General features: G+C 36.6%; 1 long non-coding RNA gene across 1 annotated transcript in view; it reads right to left on the bottom strand.

The window, feature by feature from the left end:
* The window catches only part of LOC129619940 (uncharacterized), a 169,899-nt gene that overhangs the window by 18,426 nt on the left and 137,249 nt on the right, over positions 1-14,224 (bottom strand). The window contains exon 4 of the long non-coding RNA XR_008698299.1: positions 9,420-9,535. This is a non-coding gene — a long non-coding RNA (uncharacterized LOC129619940). The remainder of the gene's footprint in view (positions 1-9,419; positions 9,536-14,224) is intronic.

Here is a 14,224-nt window from a genome sequence, read left to right as displayed (position 1 = left end):
AGGGAGGGGACATGGGTGTACCTATGTCTGATTCTTGCTGATGTATGACAGAAAACCACAAAATTCTGTGAAGTAATTATCCTTCAATTAAAAAATATGTTAAATAAATAAAAATAGACATCAAAAAACAACTGGACTATATGATGATCTTTAACCTTTATCTAGCTTAACTTTTTCTATTTATACTCAGTGCTCCCATTTCATTTAGTTTAAGTTTTCCAACTTCTCCATCTCTTTTTTTTTCTTTTTGATGCTCTTTCTCAAGTCTTTTTCAAGTATAGTAGAAAAGCTTTTGTATATATATATGTAAATAATATGTATAATATACCTCCTAAAAAACTTATGAATTTTTGCCTAAGTAAAAAAAAATCACATTTTGCTTCCACTTGTTTGACTTAGTATGAATAGAATGCTAGATTTCTAGTTAAAAACAAATAAGATGCCACAAAGATTTACTGGATAGCACAGGGAATTATAGTCAATAACTTGAAACAACTAATATAATAGGAAATAATCTCAAAAATAATATATGTGTATATGTATAACTGAACCACCTTGCTGTGCACCTAAACTATTGTAAGTCAACTACACTTCAATAATATATATATATATATATATATATAATAAAAAAGAAGCAGATTTACATCAAATTGTCAATATCCACTGGATCATTGAAAAAACAAGAGAGTTCCAGAAAAAACATCTATTTCTGTTTTATTGACTATGACAAAACCTTTGACTGTGTGGATCACAACAAACTGTGGAAAATTCTGAAGGAGATGGGAATGCCAGACCATCTGACCTGCCTCTTGAGAAACCTGTATGCAGGTCAGGAAGCAACAGTTAGAACTGGACATGGAACAGCATACTGGTTCCAAATAGGAAAAGGAGTTGTCAAGGCTGTATATTGTCATCCTGCTTATTTAACTTACATGCAGAGTACATCATGAAAAATGCTGGGCTGGAGGAAGGACAAGCTGGAATCAAGATTGTCGGGAGAAATATCAATAACCTCAGATATGCAGATGATACCACCCTCATGGCAGAAAGTGAACTAAAGAGCCTCTTGATGAAAGTGAAAGAGGAGAGTGAAAAAGTTGGCTTAAAGCTCAACATTCAGAAAACTAAGATCATGGCATCCAGTCCCATCACTTCATGTCAAGTAGATGGGGAAACAGTGGCTGACTTTATTTTTCTGGGCTCCAAAATCACTACAGATGGTGATTACAGCCATAAAATTAAAAGACACTTACTCCTTGGAAGGAAAGTTATGACCAATCTAGACATCATATTCAAAAGCAGAGACATTACTTTGCCAACAAAGGTCCATCTAGTCCAGGCTATGGTTTTTCCAGTGGTCATGTATGGATGTGAGAGTTGGACTATAAAGAAAGCTGAGTGCTGAAGAATTGATGCCTTTGAACTGTGGTGTTGGAGAAGACTCTTGAGAGTCCCTTGGACTGCAAGGAGATCCAACCAGTCCATCCTAAAGGAGATCAGTCCTGGCTGTTCAGTGGAAGGACTGATGTTGAAGCTGAAACTCCAATACTTTGGCCACGTGAAATGAAGATCTGACTCATTTGAAAAGACCCTGATGCTGGGAAAGATTGAGGTCAGGAGGAGAAGGGGATGATAGAGGATGAAATGGTTGGATGGCATCACCAACTCAATGGACATGGGTTTGGGTAGATTCTGGGAGTTGGTGATGGACAGGGAGGCCTGCTGTGGTTTATGGGGTTGCAAAGAGTCAGACACAACTGAGTGACTGAACTGAACTGATGCTTTCTCACAAATATGATTGATCACTTTAAATTATTTATCTTTTTGTAAGTAAATAAGTTTCACTTCCTATACATTGGTATGCATAGTCAATCAGTCAGTCAGTTCACTCACTCAGTCATGTCTGACTCTCTGCAACCTAAACCCGATCTTGTGGAAATGATAAGAAACATAGGCAATTAATAATGGTTTTATGGGCTGGAGCTTTCCACCTATGGACTTATTTCCATGGCCTCGTTGACCTCACTTGAACTAATTTCTAGCTTTCAATCTCTTAAAACATATTACAAGAATACATGATAGAGTCAGGAAAATAAGAACTCCTGGAATAAAAAGAAAACCTAAACACTTAGAGAATTGTTCCCCTCCAAAGGAAAAAGACTGGACATTATATACATCTGAAGCAGAAATACTAGGATCAGATCAGATCAGATCAGTTGCTCAGTCGTGTCTGACTCTTTGCGAGGATACTCAGACTAAAATTTTAAAAATGAGTTATGTTAGCAAATACAAATTTCAAAGAGAATAATGAACTGATTTATAAATAGCCAGGTGAAAATATTAGTTGTAAATGTATAACTAATATGTATATTATATATATAACTATATATTATATATAACTAATATATTTATATATATATATATTATATATAACTATATTATATATATAACTGTATATATATTATATATATTGTACATAACTATATATTATATATCAGAGAAGGCAATGGCACCCCACTCCAGTACTTTTGCCTGGAAAATCCCATGGACGGAGGAGCCTGGTAGGCTGCAGTCTATGGGATCGCTAGAGTCAGACATGACTGAGCGACTTCACTTTCACTTTTTACTTTCATGTATTGGAGAAGGAAATGGCAACCCACTCCAGTGTTCTTGCCTGAAGAATCCCAGGGATGGCGGAGCCTGGTGGGCTGTCGTCTCTGGGGTCACACAGAGTCGGACACAACTGAAGCGACTTAGCAGCAGCAGCAACATATATTATATATAACTATATATTGCATATATTAAAAATATAACTATATATTATATATAAATATATAACTAATTTAAATATAATAAAAAGATTAACGGGGACAGTAGATGAAATTTAGCTGAGGATCAAGTTGTTCAGTTGATCATATTAAGAAACTCTCTCAGAAGAAAATAGGATAAAGAAAGATAAAAGGTAAAATTTAAGAGGTGTGGAAGATAAAAGTAGAAACAACATTTAGATAAAATAAGTTGTCCAGAAAAATGAATGGAAAAGGATTTGTTAAAGAAATGAAAATAGTTTCCTTAAATGAAAGGATAACCTAAATCATAAAAAGAGAAGTAAAGTGCCATAAAGAACTACTAACATACAACAAGAATAAGGAAGTACTTACCTTATAAGTTACTATAAAATATTATAACTATGATGGAGCAGTACTGGTGAAGGGATAGACTAAATTGATCATGGAGCCCAGTGAGAGCCTACAGTCAGACTCACATTTAGTTAAAACTTTGAGAAATAATACCAGTTGAATGGAAAATCACTAGAAAAATAAGAAATTATTCAATAAATGGAGTTTAAAAAAATTTCTAACTCATCTCACACAGAAAAATAAACACTAACTGACTTAATAATTTGAATGTGAAAAGAATTTTTTTTAATATGTAGAAAAAATATAGTGTGTATCTCTCTGACTTTGGGAAATATACTTAAATACAAAATTAATCAGAAAGGAAAATAATAAACATATCATTAAATTTAAAATTAATTTCTTAAACATCTAAAGAAAGAGAAAGACACTATTAAAGACAAGATATTTATAATACATATTCACAAAAAATGTGTAGAGCAATGCATAATATGTAATATTAAAAAACTAGTGAGACAATAGAAGAAAGTTACTAACCATGAATGAATAGTATACAATATTTATGATTCAAATCTTATTAAGAGATGTTCAATTTCATTATTAAGCAAAAAAAAAAAAAAAAAAAAACATAAAAGAGATACCAGTTTAAAAAATTTGAGTCACACAGTCTAAATCCGCTGACCTTATCAAAGGCTTGAGGGTCTCTACACAGTTTGTATTGCTTAAAGTTTATAGTGAAAGTTTTCAATAATTTTTTTCTAAAACAATTTGGCAATATTTTATAAAGTTGAATCTCATAAAACAACAACTTTAGGTACTCTAAAACAGAAAACATGAATAAGATTTTTTATGGCAGTGATCTATGCATTACTAGAAAACCATAAAAATTGAAATTCTCATTGACTGAAAATAGATAAAAAGTAAAGCATACCAAATAAAGTATACTGATTCAATAATATACAAAAGTAAAAATAAATGAACAGCAGGCATACTCAACAATGATAAATCTTTTTAACATATTTGTGATGGAAGAGAAATTCTGAGTAGAAAATATGTTCCATATTTCTTTTATATAGATTGAAAACAAGTAAAAACTAACCATAATTTTTGCTGCATAAATTATATATGTGAAAAAATGACAGTAATAGTAGTTATTTCTAAAGGAAAGTCTTAGGGAAGAATTAGAGAAGGTTTATAGAATTTACCTGCAAGTAATAAAGAGTGCAACTAATTCTGAGGTTGGACAGTATGTTCATGATGATTGAATATACTATAAGTATGTGAATGAAATATCATAAAATTCATCATTAAAAAAGTTATGGATATATCCATAATAATTATATTATGAACCAAATATTGTTATAAATTCAATTCTATGCATCCAAGCTTCAGTTAAGGATAAAAGCAATCAAGGGAAAATAAACTCATTTGTGTTTTCAAATTCCTAGTTTTTGGCTAATTAATAATGAGCTTCTGTCTCTCAATCTGAAAACCCAATGATTTTCTCACTCATTAAGTCATGTCTGGAAATTTCTATACCTATTTATTTTTAAAGCATTTCAGTGGTAGAGTGGTCTACCTACCTGTGTGTAATATGTTTTTAGATTAGAAAAGCAATGAATAGAAACTATAACTTGAAAATATTATGATTATATATGCCATTTATTTATACTGTAGCTTACAGGTTCACTTAGAGAATAAGCAAGCCACAACTAATTTAGTATCCCTTTACAAGTGATGAGAGCCTAGATTCTATAGAACTTTAAAGGACTGATCAAAATTTAGGGGATAAAAGGAATTATGTAATATTAATTCATTTTTTTTCTTTGATGACATTTGGCAAAACAGTATACAGGCATAACTTGTCTTATTACATTTTGCTTTATTGTTCTTCACAGATCTTTTTTTTTAATATATAAATTGAAGGTTTGTGACTAGCCTATATCAAGTCTATTGGTGCCATTTTTTTTTAACTGCATTTACTCACTTCGCATCTCTGCCATATTTTAGTAATTCTTTCAATATTTCAAATTTTCATTATTATTATATTTGTTATGGTAATGTGTAATCAGTAATCTTTGATATTAGTATTGTAATTGTTTTGGGGCACCACAAACTGCACCCAGATAAGACAGTAAACTTAACTGATTAATGTGTGTGTTCTGATTTCTCCACCAACTGGCCATTCCCTTTTTCTTCCTCTCCACAAGCCTCTCCATTTCCTGAGATACAATAATATTGAAAGCAGGACATTTAATAATCCTTCAGTGGCCTCTAAGTGTTCAAGTGAAGGGAAAGTCATGCATCTCTCATCTTAATTCAAAAGCTCAAAATTATTAACTTAGTGTGGAAGACATGTCAAAAGCACAAATATGCTAAGAGCTAGGCCCCTTGGGTTAAACAGGTAGACAGGTTGTAAATGCAAAATGAAAGTTCTTATTTTGAAAGAAATAAAAGTGTTACTTTTATTTATAAAGAAAAAAATTATAAAGAAAATTAAGTGTTACTACCCCAATAAATGCTTTAATGATAAGAAAGCAAAACAAATTTATTGCTGATATGAAGAAAATTTTAGTAGTCTAGATAGATTAAACCAGCCACATTCCCTTAAACCAAAGCCTAATCTAGAGCAAGGCCTCGACTCTTCAATTTTATGAAGGCTGAGAGAGGTGAGGAACATGCAGAAGAAAAGTTGCAAGGTAATAGAGGTTGTTTCATGTGGTTTAAGGAAAGAAGCTGTCTCTAGAACACAAAAGTACATATAAAAGTACAAGGTGAAGCAGCCAAGTGCTAAGTTTGCACCAAGTTATCCAGAAGATCTAGCTAAGACAATTCATGAAGGTGGCTACACAAAACATATTTTCAATGTAAACAAAACAGTCTCAATTAAAAAAAAAAAAAAAGATGCTACCTAGGACTTTTATGGAGAAGGCAATGTCACCCCACTCCAGTACTCTTGCCTGGAAAATCCCATGGATGGAGGAGCCTGGTAGGCTGCAGTCCATGGGGTCGCTAAGAGTCGGATACGACTGAGCGACTTCACTTTCACTTTTCACTTTCATGCATTGGAGAAGGAAATGGCAACCCACTCCAGTGTTCTTGCCTGGAGAATCCCAGGGACGGGGGAGCCTGGTGGGCTGCCGTCTATGGGGTCACACAGAGTCGGACACGACTGAAGTGACTTAGCAGCAGCAGCAGCAGGACTTTTATAGCCATAAAGAAGTCAATGTCTGGCTTCAAAACTTCAAATGATCTTGTAAGGGGTGAATAATGCAGCTGGTGACTTTAAGGGGAAGTCAACACTAATTTAACTATTGTGAAAATCCTAGGGTCCATAAGAATTACGCTAAATTTACTCTGCTTGTGCTCTATAAATGGAACACTAAAGCCTACATAACAGCAAATCTGTTTACAGGATGGTTTACTGAATATTTTAAGCCCATTGTTGAGACTTACAGCTACTGCTCAATGACAATGAACCTTGTCACTCAAAAGCTCTGATGGGACTATACGACAAGATGAATGCTATTTCCATGCCCGCTACTAATAACCAACATCCATTGTACAGCCCATGGATCATGGTGCCATTTCAACTTTCATGTTTTATTATTAAAGAAATACATTTCATAAGGCCATAGTTGCTATAGATAATGATTCCTCTGATGGATATGGCAAAAGTAAATTTAAAATCTTCTGAAAATAATTCACCATTCTAAGAAGTCATGAAGAACACCCATGATTCATGGGAAGAAGTCAAAATATCAACAATCTCAGGAGTTTGAAAGAAGTTGATTCCAACCCCACAGGTGACTTTGAGGGGGTTCAGTTCAAGGCTTCAAGGGAGAAAGTAACTGCAGATGTGGTAGAAATATAGCAAGAGAACTAGAATTAGACATGGAGTCTAAAGATGTGAGCAAATCAACTGTTATCTCTCAATAATGGATGAAGAATTGCTACCTATGGAAGAGCAAAGAAAGTGGTTTCTTGAGATGGAATATATTTCTGGTTAAGATTCTTTGAAGGTTGGTAAAATGACAAGAAGGGGAGATTTAGAATATTACAGAAACTTAGTTGATAAAGCAGCTGTAGGCTTCAAGAGGACTAACTCCAATTTTGAAAGAAATTGTCTGTAGGTAAAATGCTATCATCAAACGGCAGTGCATGCCACAGAGAAATCACTTACTAAAGAAAGACTCAATCAATGTGGCAGACTTCATTGTTGTTTTATTTAAAATATTCACAGTCAACCTAACATTCAGCAACTATTATCCTGAATAACCCTCAGGCATTGACCTGGACTTCCCAGGTGGTGCTAGTGGTAAAGAACCCCGCCTGCCAATACAGGAAACAGAGTCGCAGGTTCGATCCCTGGGTTGGAAAGATCCCCTGGAGGATTTTGGCAACCCACTCCAGTATTCTTGCTTGGAGAATCCCATGGACAAAGGAACCTGGCAGGCTATAGCCCAACAGGGTAGTACAGAGGTGGACACTACAGAAGTTACTTAGCACATTGACCTTAAGGTAAGGCTTGTACGTGCATGTTCAGTTGTGTTCAACTCTGTGACTCCATGAACTGTAACCCGTCAGGTTCTGGAGTGGAGAGTACTCCAGAATACTGGAGTGCATTGCCATCTCCTACTCCAGAGAATCTTCCTGATCCAGGGATCAAACCTGTCACCTGCAGCAAGCAGAGTCTTTACCACTGCACCACCGGGGAAGCATCTAACGGTAAGACTGCTGCTGCTACTGCTGCTGCTAAGTCGCTTCAGTCGTGTCCGACTCTGTGTGACCCCAGAGACAGCAGCCCACCAGGCTCCCCTGTCCCTGGGATTCTCCAGGCAAGAACACTGGAGTGGGTTGCCATTTCCTTCTCCAATGCATGAAAGTGAAAAGTGAAAGTGAAGTCGCTCAGTCACGTCCGACTTTTTGCGACCCCATGGGCTGCAGCCTACCAGGCTCCTCCGCCCATGGGATTTTCCAGGTAAGAGTACTCGAGTGGATTGCCATTGCCTTCTCCAAGGTAAGACTAACCATCAGCAAAAATGTTATGATTTGCTAAAGTCTCAGAAAACAGTTATCCTAAATTAAGGTATGCACACTTTTTTTAGATTTAATGCTATTGCATAATTAATGTGTCATGCCATAGTGTAAAAATAACTTCTATATGCACTGGGAAACTAAGTTTGTGAGGTTAGCTTTATTATGATATTTACTTTATTGTGGTGGTCTGGAAGCGAACTCACAGTACCTTCAGTTCAGTTCAGTTCAGTTCAGTTGCTCAGTCGTGTCTGACTCTTTGCGACCCCATGAATCACAGCAAGCCAGGCCTCCCTGTCCATCACCAACTCCCACAGTTCACTGAGACTCACATCTATCGAGTCAGTGATGCCATCCAGCCATCTCATCCTCTGTCGTCCCCTTCTCTTCCTGCCCCCAATCCCTCCCAGCATCAGGGTCTTTTCCAATGAGTCAACTCTTCGCATGAGATGGCCCAAGTATTGGAGTTCCAGCTTTAGCATCAGTCCTTCCAAAGAACACTCAGGACTGATCTCCTTTAGAATGGACTGGTTGGATCTCCTTGCAGTCCAAGGGACTCTCAAGAGTCTTCTCCAACACCACAGTTCAAAAGCATCAATTCTTCAGTGCTCAGCTTTCTTCACAGTCCAACTCTCACATCCATACATGACCACTGGAAAACCCATAGCCTTGACTAGACGGACCTTTGTTGGCAAAGTAATGTCTCTGCTTTTTAATATGCTGTTAAGGTCTGCTATAAATAAAGACCACAACAGTATTCATTGGTGACTAATCAACCTCTTCAAAAAGGATTTTGCTGATAGTCAATTTCACATCAAAATGTGTTACAATAAATAGAAATTTATGCATGATACCATAGGTGGATCCTTATCTGAGTTTAATTATGTGAATGGAGTCTACTAAAGATTTCTAAATGCCGGTTACTGCCCTACAACTCGAAACCCATCTGAAACCTCTCGACGACAAAGTCTTGGCTTTTTGATGATTTAACTATGAACTCTGGTGAGTGTGATCATATAGAAAATGGCTATTCTTGATAAGTCTGTAAATATTTACCTTAAAAAAGGTGAGCCTGGTTTCATTGGAGGAAAAAGGGAGAAGATATGAGGACACATCAGGATAACATTTCCTTATTTTCTGTTTTCAAAACAGAGCTATACTTGCAGAGAAGAGATTTCTCAGTTTCAAGAAGTAAATTTAATCTTTTGTCTAAAATATTAAAAATGTGGATGAGCAAGTACTTACCCAAGTAATTCAGCTAAGGTTTATGAGATGTTTAGACTTCCCTGGTGGCTCAGACGGTAAAGCATCTGCCCACAATACAGCAGAGCTGGGTTCAATCCGTGGGTCTGGAAGATCCCCTGGAAAAGGAAATGGCAACCCACTCTAGTACTCTTGCCTGGAAAATCCTACGGACGGAGGAGGCTGGTAAACTATAATCCATGGGGTTGCAAAGAGTCGGACACGACTGAGCGACTTCACTTTCACTTTCTATGAGTTATTGTTCTTTTTTTCATCCCCAAAACTTAAAATCATTGATGAGTTATCCAAAAGTAGTTACCTCTTCAAAATTTTAATAATTTTACTTCTGGTAAGGCAGGAAACCATGATTACAGTGTTAATTATTTAAGTTCCCTAGTATCACCAGAATTTTTCCTTTTCCGTACATCAGATGAATTCTATACCCAACCAGCAGGAGGTATCTAATTTAAAATTTAGGAAAGAATAGAAAAAAATAACACCTAGGTGTGACATGAGAATAAGAAACAAAAAAAAAACCGAGACTGCATGCATTAAAGAAAACTCAGAAGGAATTTTTATGTGGTTGAAATTTTCCACCATCATCACTAGGGAAGCTAATGCAAATTTCTATGGTCAGTTCCCTCACACATGTACACACACACACACACACACACACACACACACCAATATACCAAAACAAAAAATTAAATTCCTACATTTTGTTCTACTCTACAGAACTGGAAGGAAAGATGAAAAGGAAGAAAGGAAGGAAAGAAAATATGAAGGTGAGCACAGTGGATACTAAGGATGAGGCTCTCAGTGCTTAGGTTTCAGCTCTGCCTACATGCATATATCTAAAGCTATTATACATAATTATCAACAGTAATACTACTATAAAGTGCTTTCTGATCATTGATGTAGTTATAAATGTTAGACATATAGACTATCATAAGTGTCATCTACAAAGTTTCTCATGTTGCAGAATAGGAAATTAATATACCAAGATGCTAACTTTTCCAAGATCCTAGATATATTGAATGTCAACGACCCAAGTCTCACAATTCCCAAGCCAGCGATCTTTCTACTACATCAGTTTATTCAGGCATCACTAAAATATCTGTAGAGATATATGAAATTGAAGCAATATTTCTGAAGGAAGACAGTAATAGACAATAATGAATTTGTAAATGTTTGTCTTGCTCATTTTGACAGAAATGAAAACTCAGTGTGGCCATTGGTGAGATTGTGTGATAGAGGTTTGATTTAGCCAGTTTCACAGCCCTAGCTATTACAAATTGCTTTATGAACCCATTACTGCTTCTATCTTTATTAAATAGATTGAAATATTTTCTGTGTCTATAGCTGCCTGAATTTTACTATTGCTCCTGTATTATTGCCAATTCAATTAGTGTGCTGATTGTGTTATGCATAAAATTGACTAGAGGTACCAGGGACAGGTAGGAATTATATGTTTTGGTTAAAAAAGTTATCTTATTATAAATATTCATCTAAAAATAAGTTTCCTAGAATTGTGAGAGTCTAGAGAATATTTGGTGTTTGGTTTTATTAAAATGGCATTGGGCAATTGTTTTTATTTTTTAAGCATGTATATCATGTTTATTAAGTTTTGCCAAGAGAACGGGCTGGTCATAGCAAACACCCTCTTCCAACAACACAAGAGAACACTCTACACATGGACATCACCAGATGGTCAACACCAAAATCAGATTGATTATATTCTTTGCAGCCAAAGATGGAGAAGCTCTATACAGTCAGCAAAAACAAGACCAGTAGCTGACTGTGGCTCAGATCATGAACTCCTTAGTGCCAAATTCAGACTTAAATTGAAGAAAGTAGGGAAAACCACTAGACCATTCAGGTATGACCTAAATCAAATCCCTTATGTTTATACAGTGGAAGTGAGAAATAGATTTAAGAGCCTAGATCTGATAGGTAGAGTGCCTAATGAACTATGGACAGAGGTTTGTGACATTGTACAGGAGACAGGGATCAAGACCATCCCCATGGAAAAGAAATGCAAAAAAGCAAAATGGCTGTCTGGGGAGGCCTTACAAATAGCTGTGAAAATAAGGGAAGCAGAAAGCAAAGGAGAAAAGGAAAAATATAAGCATCTGAATGCAGAGTTTCAAAAAATAGCAAGGAGAGATATGAAAGCCTTCCTCAGAAATCAATGCAAAGAAATGGAGGAAAACAACAGAATGGGAAAGACTAGAGAGCTCTTCAAGAAAATTAAGAGATACCAAGGGAATATTTCATGCAAAGATGGGCTCGATAAATGGCAGAAATGGTATGGACCTAACAGAACAAAAGATATTAAGAAGAGGTGGCAAGAATACATAGAAAAACTGTACAAAAAAGATCTTCACAAACAAGATAATCACGATGGTGTGATCACTGACCTAGAGCCAGACATCCTGGAATGTGAAGTCAAGTGGGCCTTAGGAAGCATCACTACGAACAAAGCTAGTGGAGGTGATGGAATTCCAGTTGAGCTATTTCAAATCCTGAAATACTGTGAAAGTGCTGCACTCAATATGCCAGCAAATTTGGAAAACTCAGCAGTGGCCACACGACTGGAAAAGGTCAGTTTTCATTCCAATCCCAAAGAAAGGCAATGCCAAACAATGCTCAAACTACAGCACAATTGCACTCATCTCACATGCTAGTAAGGTAATGCTCAAAATTCTCCAAGCCAGGCGTCAGCAATACATGACCTGTGAACTTCCAGATGTTCAAGCTGATTTTAGAAAAGGCAGAGGAACGAGAGATCAAATTGCCAACATCCATTGGATCATCGAAAAAGCAAGAGAGTTTCAGAAAAACATCTATTTTTGCTTTATTGACTATGCCAAAGCCTTTGACTGTGTGGATCACAATAAACTGTGGAAAATTCTGAAAGAGATGGGAATACCAGACCACCTGACCTGCCTCTTGAGAAACCTGTATGCAGGTCAGGAAGCAACAGTTAGAACTGGTCATGGAACAACAGACTGGTTCCAAATAGGAAAAGGAGTATATCAAAGCTACACATTGTCACCCTGCTTATTTAACTTATATGCAGAGTACATCATGAGAAACGCTGGGCTGGAGGAAGCACAAGCTGGAATCAAGATTGCCAGGAGAAATATCCATAACCTTAGATATGCAGATGACACCACCCTTATGGCAGAAAGTGAAGAGGAACTCAAAAGCCTCTTGATGAAAGTGAAAGAGGAGAGTGAAAAAGTTGGCTTAAACCTCAACATTCAGAAAACGAAGATCATGGCATCTGGTCCCATCACTTCATGGGAAATAGACGGCGAAACAGTGGAAACAGTGGCTGTCTTTATTTTTCTGGGCTCCAAAATCACTGCAGATGGTGATTGCAGCCATGAAATTAAAAGATGCTTATTCCTTGGAAGAAAAGTTATGACCAAAGAAAGTGAAAGTGAAGTCACTCAGTCCTGCCGGATTCTTAGTGACCCCATGGACTGGAGCTACCAGGCTCCTCCGTCCATGGGATTTTCCAGGCAAGAGTACTAGAGTGGGGTGCCATTGCCTTCTCTGAAGGCAAAATAGATAGCATATTCAAAAGCAGAGACATTACTTTGCCAACAAAGGTCTGTCTAGTCAAGGCTAAGGTTTTTCCAGTGGTCATGTATGGATGTGAGAGTTGAACTGTGAAGAAAGCTGAGCACTGAAGAATTGATGCCTTTGAACTGTGGTGTTGGAGAAGACTCTTGAGAGTCCCTTGGACTGCAAGGAGATCCAACCAGTCCATTCTAAAGGAGATCAGTCCTGGGTGTTCATTGGAAGGACTGATGCTGAAGCTGAAACTCCAGTACTTTGGCCACCTCATGTGAAGAGTTGACTCTTTGGAAAAGACTCTGATGCTGGTAGGGATTGGGGGCAGGAGGAGAAGGGGATGACAGAGGATGAGATGGCAGGATGGCATCACGGACCCGATGGATGTGAGTTTGAGTGAACTCAGGGAGTTGATGATAGACATGGAGGCCTGGCATGCTGCAATTCATGGGGTCACAAAGAGTCGGACATGACTAAGCCACTGAACTGAACTGAACTGAGGTGTCTTACATTAATTAAAACTATGATATAAATATTCTCTCCTCAAAAAATTATACTATTAATTTTCCCTTATTTAACTTGTGAAGTTATTTCTAAGTATGTTTGAAGGAGACGCAGGTCAAATATATGATGTCAATAATACCATTGAGAACTTTAAAGAATTCAACAAATGTTAATTCATTAACTCTCAATTTGCTTTTCATATAAAATATTAACCATGCCCTTCAAATCCTAACATTTCTTTTCTGATTTCATTATGGGCTTCCCTGATACCTCAGTTGGTAAAGAATCTGCTCACAATACAGGAGACTTTGGTTCGATCCCTGGGTTGGGAAGATCCCCTGAAGAAGGGAAAGCCTACCCACTCCAGTATTCTGGCCTGGAGAATTCAGTGGATTCTATCGTCCATGTGGTCACAAAGAGTCAGACACGACTTTCACTTTATGTCTTATTGAATTCAATAGCTTTCTCACTTTAATCTAGGAAGGTCCATCTTTTCTAATTTTTGCCTATATGCTATGCTCTTAATATAGGATTAACTAACCGTTAGGAACCAATTAATGGGTAATCAGTTTATTGTCAAATATTTTTATTACATTATAACTCTAGATGATTGATAAAAAATTAAATAATCATGTTTGCTAATATTTTTGATAGGACAAATAATCATTCAAACCACAAATCTACCTTCAACTTTAAAGCAATTCTCATTATGATAATAA

Source organism: Bubalus kerabau, chromosome 9 (assembly GCF_029407905.1).
Source record: "Bubalus kerabau isolate K-KA32 ecotype Philippines breed swamp buffalo chromosome 9, PCC_UOA_SB_1v2, whole genome shotgun sequence".
NCBI classification, from domain to species: domain Eukaryota; kingdom Metazoa; phylum Chordata; class Mammalia; order Artiodactyla; family Bovidae; genus Bubalus; species Bubalus kerabau.
This window is presented reverse-complemented; position numbering and strand designations above follow the sequence as displayed.